Raw genomic sequence first — 13,073 nt, 5'->3', positions numbered from 1 at the left:
TATGAAGTAGATATGTCCAGTGCTACAGCTTCAGTATTTCGCAGACTTCTCTGTTAGGAAGGATGTAACGGACACAGCTCATGCATTAACTCTATTTTAGTTTGAGGCAATTGAAAGATTATCTTTAAAGACAACAATTATATGAGAGATGAAATTGAACATTCATTCTTAGTAACCGAAGATGACTCCCCAAACAATCAAATTTTAAAAACCTGAGCACATCACTGACACTTGTACTCAATAAAACCAGCAGAAACTCAGCTGACCAAAAAAAGCTATGACCATCCTTAACGTTTGGGATTTACCATAAAAATGAAATAACAATTATTAATGCACTCAGTTGCCTCTCATTCTGTACTGCATAGCCTCCTGAATAGGCAGGGGTTTTTTTCAGTATCAAAAACATCAAACACGAGTTTGAGGAACTTTTAAGGTTATGAGCTATCATAAATGAGGAGTAGTGTATACAAAAAGCAGTCATTAACATACTCACCTACTAGTTTCAGGAACACATAATTACAATTATGAGTATATATACAACCTTTCAATTCCAGAGTTTTCATGCAAACTTTAAAATTGCAGAAATAAAGATGACTGTAACCACATTTTTTTATGACTGTTTTCTATAATATATTGTAACATGTATTCTGAGCCAGATTCTTCATTTTTATATTAAGAAATTCTACACTTATTAATATGCAGATAATTAGGCCACTGATTTAAATGAGCAATCTTTGAAATAGAAACCAGAGCATTTATAAATTGCCCAGACAAGTTTTATTTTTGCTGTTCCTGAAATTTAGAAGTATTAGAGACAGGACATGGGAGCCTGTTACTGTTTCCCCATAGCAAATGAAACAAACAAAATAATAGAAACCCAACAAATATTTTTGATGTGATACAGAGAGACCTAAAACAACTTTAATCAAATTAAAGATCACTACTTATTTGAAATTGTTGACAGAATTCACCAACAGCATCTTTAGTTGAAAATGGAGATAGATTAATAATTAATATGAAGTAGTCTAGGAACAATTTTCCTTTTACAAGTTGTCCACCGAAATATTTCTTTGTCTTTTTATTAGCTAGCCAATTATCTGAGTAACAGTTGAATTACAATCTGTAAAAAGCTGACTGATAATATGAAGTACTTGGGCTGTTTTCACTGTGCATTGATTGCAGGAAATACTTCCAGGGTCTACTGAAAATGCACAGCTACTTTTTAATACTCTTTCAAGTACAGAAGGAACTTCCCTTAAACAACCTGGCTGCTTAATGTTCTCTGCTTTCTTGGGCATTCACACAAGTGAAATCAACTTAAACAGAAAGCAATTAACAAAAATAAAGGCAGAAATTTGGTGCATTTGCTTTTACGAAATTCTGAGTGGATAGTGAAATGACCTAAAAATTACTCAAAGCATTTTTTGTTGCTGCTGTTATTTTGGTTTTGGTTTTGTTTTGTTGTGTTTTTTAATAAAAGCTAAAAACAGGCTAAACAGTCTCCCAGGAGTTATTTGTTGAAATTATTTTACAGGAGGACTGAGTTCAGATTTTAGGGTCCAGATTCTCCAGTGGAAAATCTGCCCTAACACTAAGCTCCGACACAACACAGAAACTCAGCCCATAAAGGCATTTAGTCTATCAGAAATCAGCTCCAGCGATAAGCTTCAAATGCTGGGTCTAGTAATTCCAGGTGTTCTCAAAGCCCTGTTAGCGTCACAGATGGAGAGGATTTTTACCCTTCCCCACATCCTGTTTTAAAAAGCAGATGTGGGGGCTCCCAGGACCCTGACAGACAACTCTTTGTTCCCACTCGATTGGAGGGCGTCCAAGCATTCTCGCTAAAGAAAACAGGGTTTCTGTGTCCCAGTTGTGCTATGAAGGAAAAAATCACTAATTCCATGGGCTCTTTAGGGGACACTTTTTGATGACAGTGGCCAAGGTTACCAACACCTCCATAGGTTCGTCAGTTGGTTTATTTTAAGGTCATTTTTAGTTTTGTTTTTCTCTCTCTCAAAATTTCAAGGGAACAAATTTACATGAATGCAGCAGCTCTAAGATTTAAGATCCATCGATGAGAATTCATTGGGCTACAGCTTTCGAATTGAAATCACTAACTGAACACAATGAGATTATTTTCCTGCTCAACAAAGCCAAGATTCCTGTTCTTTCTTTTGCCACTTTATTGAGAAATTCAGTATTTATTCATTCTATGGACTGTTTACCAAAGCTTAATACTGGACATTAACATCTATTTAGCTTAGATACCAGAGAGCACATGGGGGATTTCCTGATGTATTTCTTCAAGCAAAGATTCTGAAAAAGAACTGCTAATTCTAAAAAGGAAATTTTCAAGCTCCAGGAGGACTAACGAATAACAAACAGAAAACTCCAAACCAACTGCCTCTGGCAACTTTGCATGCAAGTACAATTCTGAAGAGAGTTGAAAAGGAGTCTCTTAAATATTTTTGGTACAAGCTCACTGTGATATATGATGAAGAGACAGAAAGAAATATAAAATGTATTTGCATGTTCCTGGAAAGGAACAGTCCGTCCTCCCTGCTGCTCTTTGGGGCTAAAAAGATTATATATATTTATTGGTATAATAGGATTTCTAAAACTGCACGATTTTCTTAGTTATATGCCTATAATGTATATGCACTGAGTAAAAATATACCTGTAAAGAACTGTTCGAGAGCTAATTATTCCCAAGGAATATAATTCCTTCCTGATGTTATCAGCGTGCCCTAACAATGGCTTCAGAGTATTTTTAAAGGATAAATAAACCTCACGTCCCATCATGGTGACATTTGATATATTGTGCAACTGAGTAATTTGCAGCTTAAATTCCTTCACAGGTTTGCTTACAGTGCTGTATGCAGTAGGTTGCTGCCAGCACTGAGAAGTTTAGCTCATAGTTGAGCAACTCCAGTCTTCGGACAGACAATGCTGCATCAACAACAAGATTAGATTTTCTTTGCCACTCCATTTACTGAGAAACATTATATTGAAACCATATTTAAGATCAGCGGTAATATCCACTAACAAGAAAATTTTATAGCCTTCACTCCAGTTAAAATGAAGTAGAAAAACATGGGTCATTGCTTTAGAAAACAAACTCCAAGTGAAAGGACAGCAAAATATCACTGAAGGAATCTATTATATTCAGCATAGTTCTAATACTCTGACCTGTTACCTCATGAAGAGACAGAAAACTGGGGTTTGGGACACTTAAAAAGTCATCATTACAAATTTTAACATTGCAAATATCAGTATGTTGCAGATGTTAAGCCATTTGTAGTACCCACATAGAACATTTTTGCTGTTTAAATCCTTGAAGATAAATGGCTTAAAGAAGAAATCCCAACTCTCCAACTGGAGAGGTAGAGAGGATCTGGCTGGGACCAAAGCACCTCAATTCTTTACTATAGTTCTTTTTTCTTCTCCCCCTCCCCACCTTTAAGCTTTTTGCCTTTTTTGGTGACAGTTTCAAGACAGGTGAATGACACTAAAAAAGATAAACACTTCCATATGGCAATTCTACAGATCTGTAACCAGAAACCACATACAATCCACTGAAAAACAGACTGTACACATTTTAACAGGTAAACATTTTCACATGGTTACACAACTACAAACGTTTTCAAACGTTACACATCTAGTCCTGGGAGTCACTGGGGATTAATCTACACTTAAAATCCACAGGATCAGAGAATGCTTCAGAGAAGTCTATGCTGCTAGATTTATGATTTTTATAAAAGCATTTAACAAATCTATGTAGCTGGAATTACAAACTGCCAGGAGAGGAGCGACTGAGTTGTGTGATTTGGATTTTTTAGTTAACAGAACAAGTAGGACCGTATGTAGTTAATACAGGAGAGGCACTCATGGGGATGTCTGCAACAGAAACAGTTTATCATAATAGTAATTAATAAGATACACTGTTAACATTTTCCTAAAGGACTAAGAAGATCTTTGTCACTACAGGAAAAAAAGGAGCATAATCAGGCTACAAATTTATTCTACGGTTTTCACTTAATTCCTGTTTTTTCACCTGAGACTGTAACTGAGAAATTATTAAAACCGATATAAATAAGAAGTACGATATCAAGGAATATCTGTTTGGCTCGTCTAACAACTTTTTAATCCTATTCACTACCAACATGTAGCTCTTGTTTTCATTCACTACAGAAATACTTTGAGTCAGATTTATCATTAGTCCAATTTCATAAAACTCTTCCCGCACATTTTAAACCAGTTCATACAAACCCCCATGAGACTAATATTGCAGAAAACGAAAATTTAGACATACAGCAGTTAACATACTGAGGACGTCCAGGGAAGACCTCGTAAATGAGCTACTGGACTGTGTGAATTGACACTGTGATGACCATGTTTTCTCCGATTAAGAATTTATATTGAAAGACAAAAGAATTTCAGTTTTCTGTTGTTCAAAGCAGTATTTCCTCCTCATACAGAGATTTGCATCCATTGCCTAATAAGATTATATAGAAGGTGTTAAATACTAGCTTCTGCCAGGCTTCACTAATGCAAGTTCAAATACATGTTATTTTTCACCTTAATTTTGTTTTTCAGGTATAATTCACCACTATTACTGATGACACAATGATTGTTCATGTCAGTAGGCATGCCAATAAATGGCATAAAAAAACCTCAGTAACCACTGAACTTTCCATGAGGAAAATATTCCTGTAACATATTTTCCACGGTGTGATTAAGTTGAAGAGACAGAGGCAACTTAATGATTATTAATAATTACATTTTTATACAGTCTGAATACACTAAAGAGCATTCATTTTTCTGTTAACACATAAGTTCATGCATTTTCACTTCCTCCTTCAAAGTCCTGCTTAAATTTTGGAAATGTGTCTTTAGATAGGGAACCATTTACCAGTTAAATGCCTATATTGAATAAATTATTTCTTCTCTTTCCTTTTGCCCCCTCCCCTTCAGTAAAGGAAGAGCTGTTATGATATGAGAGAGACTGAAAACAGAGGAAAAACTACCATTTTTCCAAAACCACCAATATTTATCCATACTGATACTGTAACAATAAGAAGCTATCCACAACCTCTTATGAGATTTTTTTTTTCTTTTGAGTCTATACTCATAATTTCTTCTGGAAAACTGTCCATTATTTATAGATGCAGATTTCTTAAATTTTCACAGAGTTACAGTTTGTTTACATTATTTTGTTCTGGTTTTAAATCCCAATATAAATAGAGCCAATTAAAACATAGTTTCTTAGTCATGTAATTCTTTATTATTAACCCACACACAGAGACAGTAGGAACTCTGCAGTTAAACTGCTTTGCTCTTTCAACACTGCAGGGTCCAAGAATTTGGGGCAGGGGAGCAATGTCAAGCGAAGGCACTAAATGGTTAAAAAAAAATAATTATTTAATATAACGTGAGTCAATCCGGCTACTACCAGACTCCAACACAGACCAAGCACTCCTTTACGCGTTCTAATGGTTTGCACAGAATTTGATGTGCTCTTCCTAATCGCTATTTTGAAGCTTCCCTCAATTCCTTACCTTTATGAAGCCGTATAATTGAGTTTTTGCTGCTTATCTAACAGTAAATCCTAAAAAAAAATTGCACATGAATAACTTTTCCTTAAATAAAACACTATGTAATTGCAGTGACCCTCCTTAAAAACAGGCAAAAAAATTATCAGTTTAATTAAAAATTTCCTAAATGCACCAGAAAAACACACTTTTCCTGAAAGCACAACTATTAAATAAAAACAATAAATAAATGAAGTGTATAAAATATATAATACTTGCAAATTGTTTATGCTTATGTAACACTAATTTAGGCTTTTAACACACCTCTGTTTAACAAAGCACTGGTGAAGGCAGCATGCTTTTCTGTGGTTTCCTGCTCTCACGAGCAGTGTTCTCCCCCAGATTCGTCCCACACCTCTGTGGCTCGCTGAGCCTGGCTAGCAACTTTAATGAGCATCCTTAAAAATAGAAAAAGAAGTTCGTGACTTCTGCTATCTAGGTGTTTTAAATACCAGCACTATCAAACAGTCACCCCAGGACCCAGGAAGGATAAAGATATGTTGTCAACAAAGGGGAAAAAAAAAAAAAAAAAAAGAGAGAGAGAGAGATACAGCCTTCCGTGCCCACCCCCTGACCTGACAAAATCCAGGGCTTGATATTGGTCTCCAGGTCAAAAATAGACCGTCTGCATCTGAAAGCAGCACAGAAAACTTCCACAGTTATCTCATTGTTAGTTGTTTTGCAAACTACATTAAGCACTTCATATAACAGCATCTGTATCTGCTGTAACTCATTTGGGAACAACAACTCAAATCATGTTTGAGAAAAAGCATGTTTGTCAAGGGCAAGAGGAACAATTAAGAAAAATAAATTCTACCTTGAAGTCCTTTCTTTTATGTCTGTGCATTATGCTTTCAATAGAAGCAGATGTCTTCTTTACAAATGCCACCACCATCCCATTCACAATATAAATTAAAACCAAAACACAGAGGTTCATCTGCCTTTGCTAATCAACACAATAATATTACACATTGGAGGCACAAATGCTTCTAACAAAAGATCAAATAGCCACACACAGCAGTAAGATACCCTATGTTCTCTTCCTTTTTATGGACGTAGGAAAGAAGTATCATTAACTTCTAAATGTTATTCTAAGTAATTATAACAAACCACTATCATCAAGTTAAGTTAAACGAATACGCTACCTTTTCTGATTCATTATCTTTGCTTTTGAGCTTTTCCTCTTACTGATAAAAATTCAGCACTTCCCCTATGTTCTTGCTGAGCACTCACAAAAGTTAGCAAGGCTCAACTGCATACATTGTCCAAGCCAGTATAGCTTAAATCTCAGTCGGCCCGGAAGCCAGGCAGATAAGCACTGGCCTATGGAAAGTTTATCTTTTGAAAGGAAATAGGGTGCTTGAAAGAGAATTTAAGGCCAGGACAGTCTATAAATTGATGTTTTGTTATAGTAGATTAACGATCAAGCAAATGTGTCGACAACAAGATCATCTGCCAGGTTCCGCTAGAGGTTACCCTTTACAAATCATTTGATCTATTTCAAATAGAGAGGTATTGGACTCACACTTTCTCCGCTGCAGAGTTTTATAATTCCATAACAAAATCAAATAAACCAGTTTCTGAGATATGCAATTTAATTAATAAACAAGCATTTTGCTTCTTCACTGAGACATGCAGTTTTCTTTGCAAAACAGCAGAACAAAGCTTTTTCCGTTGCAAAGCTGTCTTGCCTAAGAAACCTTTTTCTATTTTTTTAAGGAAAATCTTTGCTTTTATTTGAAAATAGCATAGTATAGATTCTATAAGCTGAGTACCGATAGATTTTTTCAAGACTATACAATAACATAGATTTCTACAATGCTTTTTAAATTAAAGATTAGAAACCAAGTTTTAAAAACAACTTCCAAAGTTGTAATAGTTTAAGAATTCTGCATTGTGACTAGATCACATTGTTGCCTAAAGAATTTTCAGTATAAGAAGTATTGAAAGATTATTTTTAAAATCGTACAAGAAAAAAAATCTTCCATCTGCATTTTACTCAGAATTTTTACTAAAAGAAAATTCTACCAATAACGTTGACATTTAACAGAAACCTTTAGGAAATAATTAATAATTGACTTTCAAAACCTTCAAGTATAGTGGGATTCTAAGGTATTGAACAGTTGCAGAGAGAACAAAAATTTCATTAAATCAAAGAGGAAAATCTTCTGTATATAGTAACTGAAAGGACAGGTATTATTCGGTAGTACTTAACTAGTCACATTTGACAAAGTATTAGTGTATAGAACAGGACAAAAATCCCTACAAAGACAGATGAAATTAGCATTATTCCATGAAATTTGTTCCTGAATGTGCATTCCCTGTTATTTAAAAGATTCGTATTCACAAATTTAAATAAATTAGTTATTTCCAAGCCTGATTTAAAAAAAAAATAAAAATCATTGAATATAAAAAAATTGTCAAGGTTTTTCCTATATGTGCTCTGAAAAATAATTCAAAATAGCACCATGGAGATTCAGACATGCCTAATCAGCTTTCATATTATATACATCTAGTTTAGAAGAGATAAAGAATTTGACCTGCCAGTCTCTAATCTGGGATTCTAACCCCAAAGGGACTTCCTTTGTCAGAAAAATAAACTTCTTTTTGAAAGGGTTTTTTCAATGACACGCAATCATCTTGATGGGATACAGATGAAAACATGTATTTTCCTTCTGCACTACATACTTATACAAGAATGTGAAACAATTCCAAATAAGAATAAGCCAGTATCTCTCAGAAAGTAATAGCTTCTTGAAATACTTATTTAAATTTATGTGCTCCTCAACATATCTACAGAATAAACACAAAAATGGGACATTTTTGCAATTACTTTCAAGACCAGATATACACTGATACAGTAAGCAAGAATAAGCTATAATATAAACAAATGTGAGATGCTATTTTGTTTAATGTATCTAAACAGAAAATATTCAATTACACTAAACTTTTCTGATGTACCACAGTATGTTATTGTTGACTGATGGATCAACTTTATCCATTTTGCTTGTCCCATGCACATTGCGGTGTCCCATCACTCCTCCCTAACCTACTCAAGAGTCTCTGCATAGAACAAGATTTTTGGATGGTTATCAGTTTGATCTTATCTATTATCAATGGGGAAAAAAATGAGCAATACAGTTTGATATCCTGTTCTACGATTTCTGGAAAATTATTCTTTTTTCTGTAAGTAGCACAAAAGACTGAACAGACAACGTCACATGACTGCTTCAGAAAAACCTCCACCTTTAAACAGAAAAAGGGCAAGCGTAATATGTACAACCTGATGTTTAAAGTCTAAAATAAGTGATTTATGCAGAAGTAGTAGTTTATGGTTTGCTCTGTAGCTTTCCTATAAAAGTTATGGTTTGACATAGCTGATTTAGATAAACACAGCTCCTAGGAAACAATGACAAGATATGGTACCACACTACTGATTAACAAAAATTGCCTAATTGTGATTAATTAGAAATTGGGGGCTGAGGTGGGAAGAAAAATGTGATTAAAAATTTTAAAGGCACATTCGCAACATTAAAAAAATCTTACTTGTATCTGAATAATTTTTTTAACCTGTTGGTGCTAAAATGATCTTGTTCTACTCCTGCAACTGAAAAGTTACATGAAAGTATTTTAACCATATTATGCATAAAGAATTTACTTCTAGACAGACAACTTTCACACTTACAGAAATGCTTTTTCTCTTAAAATTAGACGATGACTGTAAACTCACAAAAAGCATAAGAGGAGTAAAATCTTTTACAAACACTGTATTTCAATCAACTGACTTTCTTACTGGCAGTACCACTTTAAACTCTGACGGAATTTTAAAAGCTGTCCCAATACATCAAAATCAAATTCAGAATATCTTAACAAATTTCTCAAGTTTCTATGACTAATAGTATATCACAGAGTTGATAGTTATGGGCTAAATGCAATCCTGACCTTTTGCGCTTATGGCTACAAGACCTGCGGTCTGTGCGCTGAGCCAACACAAAATCTACGCTTACAGCAGCACCCTGCATGCCAAAAATCCTTCGAGGCAGGATTTCAACTTGTTTTACACAATCTCTTTAAAATACAGGAAGGGGCTCCCTAGTCCTCCCCAGGAAGGTAATGTCTTTTACAGTCGCTCCCTCCTTCATCAACAAAGTCAAATTTTTTTTGAGTAGAGAACCTATAGTGCTAAAAAGCCAATGTTAACAGATCATTTTCAGGCCTTTGATAAATGTTACATTTACAGAACATAAAGTTTTCTCTTTCCATCAACTCTGTAAATCTCTAGCCTCTCTCAGACAAACAAATGCCAAATTTCCATTCCCACTGTCTTAAACCAAGCCAGTGGGCTGGATTTCTGAGCAAAAACATTTCCAGGTGTCCAATCTGCTGTGATTCTCTATGGCGTTTCTTGCAAACAGGAAAAAGCAATGGATATTTCTTCTTTGTCCTTTATACACAAGGTTTAGCCATTGAGGAAGCAGACAATTCTTACACAAAAAAAGTTAAAACCAAAGAAAGTTTGGTAGAGGAGAAACTGGAGATCCAGCAGATCAGGACGTGACAGGGCATCAGGAAGACTAGAAAGATTTTGTGTGGGAGAAAACCTGAAGGAAAAGTTGCTGAGGAATAGGGAAGGAAAGGGAGGAGGACTGTGGAAGAAGGGCATGAAAACTCCGTCCTTTCAGGACTCTTTCCCCTTCTCCGTCCCCTTTCCCAGCCCAGATTTCAGTGGAGAGCCCATTTTCCATGCACTCTTTGCAAAAGACACAGAGAAAGAGGCAAAGTGGCTGTGTAAAACTGAGCATCACATCCCTTCCCCTGGACTCGGAGGAATACTTAATGAAAAATGAAATTAGCTCTCTGCTACTCTTCAGTTTCCAGAAGCCACTGTCATTAATTTTTTTTCACAGGACAAGCCGTAGAAATCAGAACGGCAAAGCACATTAATTACCAGCAATACCGCAGTGAGCAAAGACAGCTTGAGTCAATAAACAAGCCCAGACTGAGTGACTATGAACAACAAATGCTCCTTACAAGCAGCCAGACCGAAGATCATCAGGAAACTGTAAAATGAGACATTTGCATCATGTAAAACTCTCCTCTTTCCATCCTCTCCTACAAGGGAGTGTTTTGACACTGAACTGTGGAATTCCCCAGAGACATGATAAAGGAAAAATAAAAACAGCTACCAACCAAGCAATGCCATGTATGATAAAAACCAGATGAGGAAGTCACTGGGTAAAACAGCAACACAAGCAAACACGGCACAACCATCAAAATGACAATTGTGTTGGAAACTGCTCTTCTTTCCAGTGTTTCTTGGCTCCTGTTCCAACCCCCCTTGCCTAATTGCATACACACAGGGTAGAAAGTGCCATGCCAGATCAGATCAACCAGCCCAGCAATCCATGTCCTACCAATGGCAACCTACGAGCAGCTGCTCCATGGATGATAAGACAGTCACAAGATACTAAACCCACTTCAGAAAATGTTCTCCTTTCCAGCAGCTAGTTAATACCATGAATTTATATCTCTTTTGTTATTCTTCTCTCCATCCCATTTTTCTGGGCTTAACCAAAGGGTAAGATAGCCTAAAGAAGTGCCTACAAAACCCACTCTACACAATAACTGCCAGTAGATTGAAACCTCCTACCCCAGCCCTAATCTCCCTTGAAGCCTTCTTGGATGTGGGTTCAAGTGAGAAACCCTACACAGCTGGATGCCAGGATGCACAGGGAGCTTTCATTCCCCATGTACTCCTCAAATACTGCCTCTGCACAGCAAGACTGCACCTGTCCCAACGCAGTACTCCTGGCGCCTTCAATTAATGCTGAGAAAATCCTGAGCTAAGTGCCTACTTAAATTTGATGGGTTTGCCATTCAAATGATGGTCTGTCAGCCTAATAAAAGCACAAGTTAGTAAACAACATTATTGCACGAACACTGGCAGAATTATGAGCAACTGCAAGCTGCAATTAATTTGACCTTAGCCACCATGCCCACACAACCAGTGATGCTAGTGCTGTGGTTTTATTTCAGAGCCATGCAAACAACAACAAATAAACATTCCCATCACTTCTCCAAGGAAGAGGAATCAAAATTACCCAGTGCTGCTAAGAGAAATTTACCATTGAACAGATGCTACTTCATAGCCTGAGGAAAATGGAATTCATTCATCGAAGTGTAGCTTGAGCTAAACTAATCCGAGTTGCATATCTAGTTCTCACAGAGCTTTGAGTAGCAATCAATCTTCCTGCATTCACCAACAAGTGATTTGTTAATCTGCAGTTTTCATAACATGATAAAGAACATTTGGATTAACCAGCTATCGTCATAACAGCCTGATGAGCTTCTTAAAGTCTCTTGGTTACTTATTGGGTATGGCAGAGTATACAGTGCAGTGAAACAAACTGGGCAGTATGGATTACATCATGTTCTGCCATCTGGAAAACATTACAAGATAAACACTAATACTGTGAAGCCTCCTGAATCCGTTCTCCATTTATAACGTAACCGTTTGAGCTCCAAAAAGAGCATCTGAAGAGTGATTTGTAAAATATGTTACTGAAATCCTAAGTAGGATATTGTTTTAAATAAAAACCATACCTAAGTGCAAATTTGAATTTCAGCTTATATCCTTAACCAATTATATACTGATGCAAATCGCCACTGATAAATTGTCTTGCTGAATCCATTCTTGCGGTGGATTAGTTAGCTCAGAGAAACCATACTCGGACACAGCTCTCCAGGACCAGCAAAGTGATTTGAAGATTCCCCAGTGACTGGTTAGCAACTTCTATTAGGTACGCAGCAAGATTAAAAAGTGTGGTGGCATTTGACAGCAACACAGAAATGTAAGGTCACTGCCCCCAAACAGCTCAGTGCAAAGCCACTGCAGTCACGGGGGCTATAGGTTATTCCTGCGTTTTACGTTATTGCTGTGCTGGCAAGAGCAGAAAAAAACTGCTCATGGTCAGCTGCTGAAGAGAAATGCTGCCCAAAGAATGCACTGGAGAGCAACTCAGCACCCAAACATTGTGTTTCATATAGTCACAGTTGCCTTTAGTATTCACCCACTTTTCCCATCAGGAATGCGCAGCATCCTATGTTATTTCTGGCCCATGATGTGCATGCTGCAGGGCTCGCTCTCACTGCAAGAGAAGCCAGACACGCTCCTTGCTAGCAAGGGACCAGCACCGCTTCTGACATGCGAAGCAAAGTTTATACAACAGCACTTGCATCCATTTCTGTGAAACTCGCTCCATGGCTGAAAGCCAACAAGGGTCAACAACATGCAGCAGTTTAGTTTCGGAATAGATCCCCTTTACAGATAGCCCTGGGCTGAGACATCCCATCCGTGTTCCTCAAGATATTTTTTTTTCCAGGAAGACAAAGCTAAGCCCTTGACAGGGCAACCTGTGGAGAGCTCAGCAAATGAAACCACTGGATTGGCTTTGCCAGGCAGCCGTTCCCGTTTCACTTTCA

General features: G+C 36.7%; 1 protein-coding gene across 25 annotated transcripts in view; it reads right to left on the bottom strand.

The window, feature by feature from the left end:
* Positions 1–13,073, bottom strand: part of RBM20 (RNA binding motif protein 20) — a 109,592-nt gene that overhangs the window by 77,804 nt on the left and 18,715 nt on the right. For 2 of the 25 annotated variants that reach the window (XM_074592422.1, XM_074592429.1), the window contains exon 1: positions 5,856–5,952. The exons of the other annotated variants lie outside the window; for them this stretch is intronic. The gene's annotated coding sequence lies outside the window, so the exon portion shown is untranslated. Of the gene's footprint in view, positions 1–5,855; positions 5,953–13,073 lie in introns of those variants that run through there. 25 annotated transcript variants of the gene reach the window in all.

Source organism: Larus michahellis, chromosome 6, assembly GCF_964199755.1.
Source record: "Larus michahellis chromosome 6, bLarMic1.1, whole genome shotgun sequence".
Taxonomy (NCBI): Eukaryota; Metazoa; Chordata; class Aves; order Charadriiformes; family Laridae; genus Larus; species Larus michahellis.
Note: the sequence above shows the minus strand (reverse complement) of the source record. Positions and strands in the feature narration are given on the sequence as shown.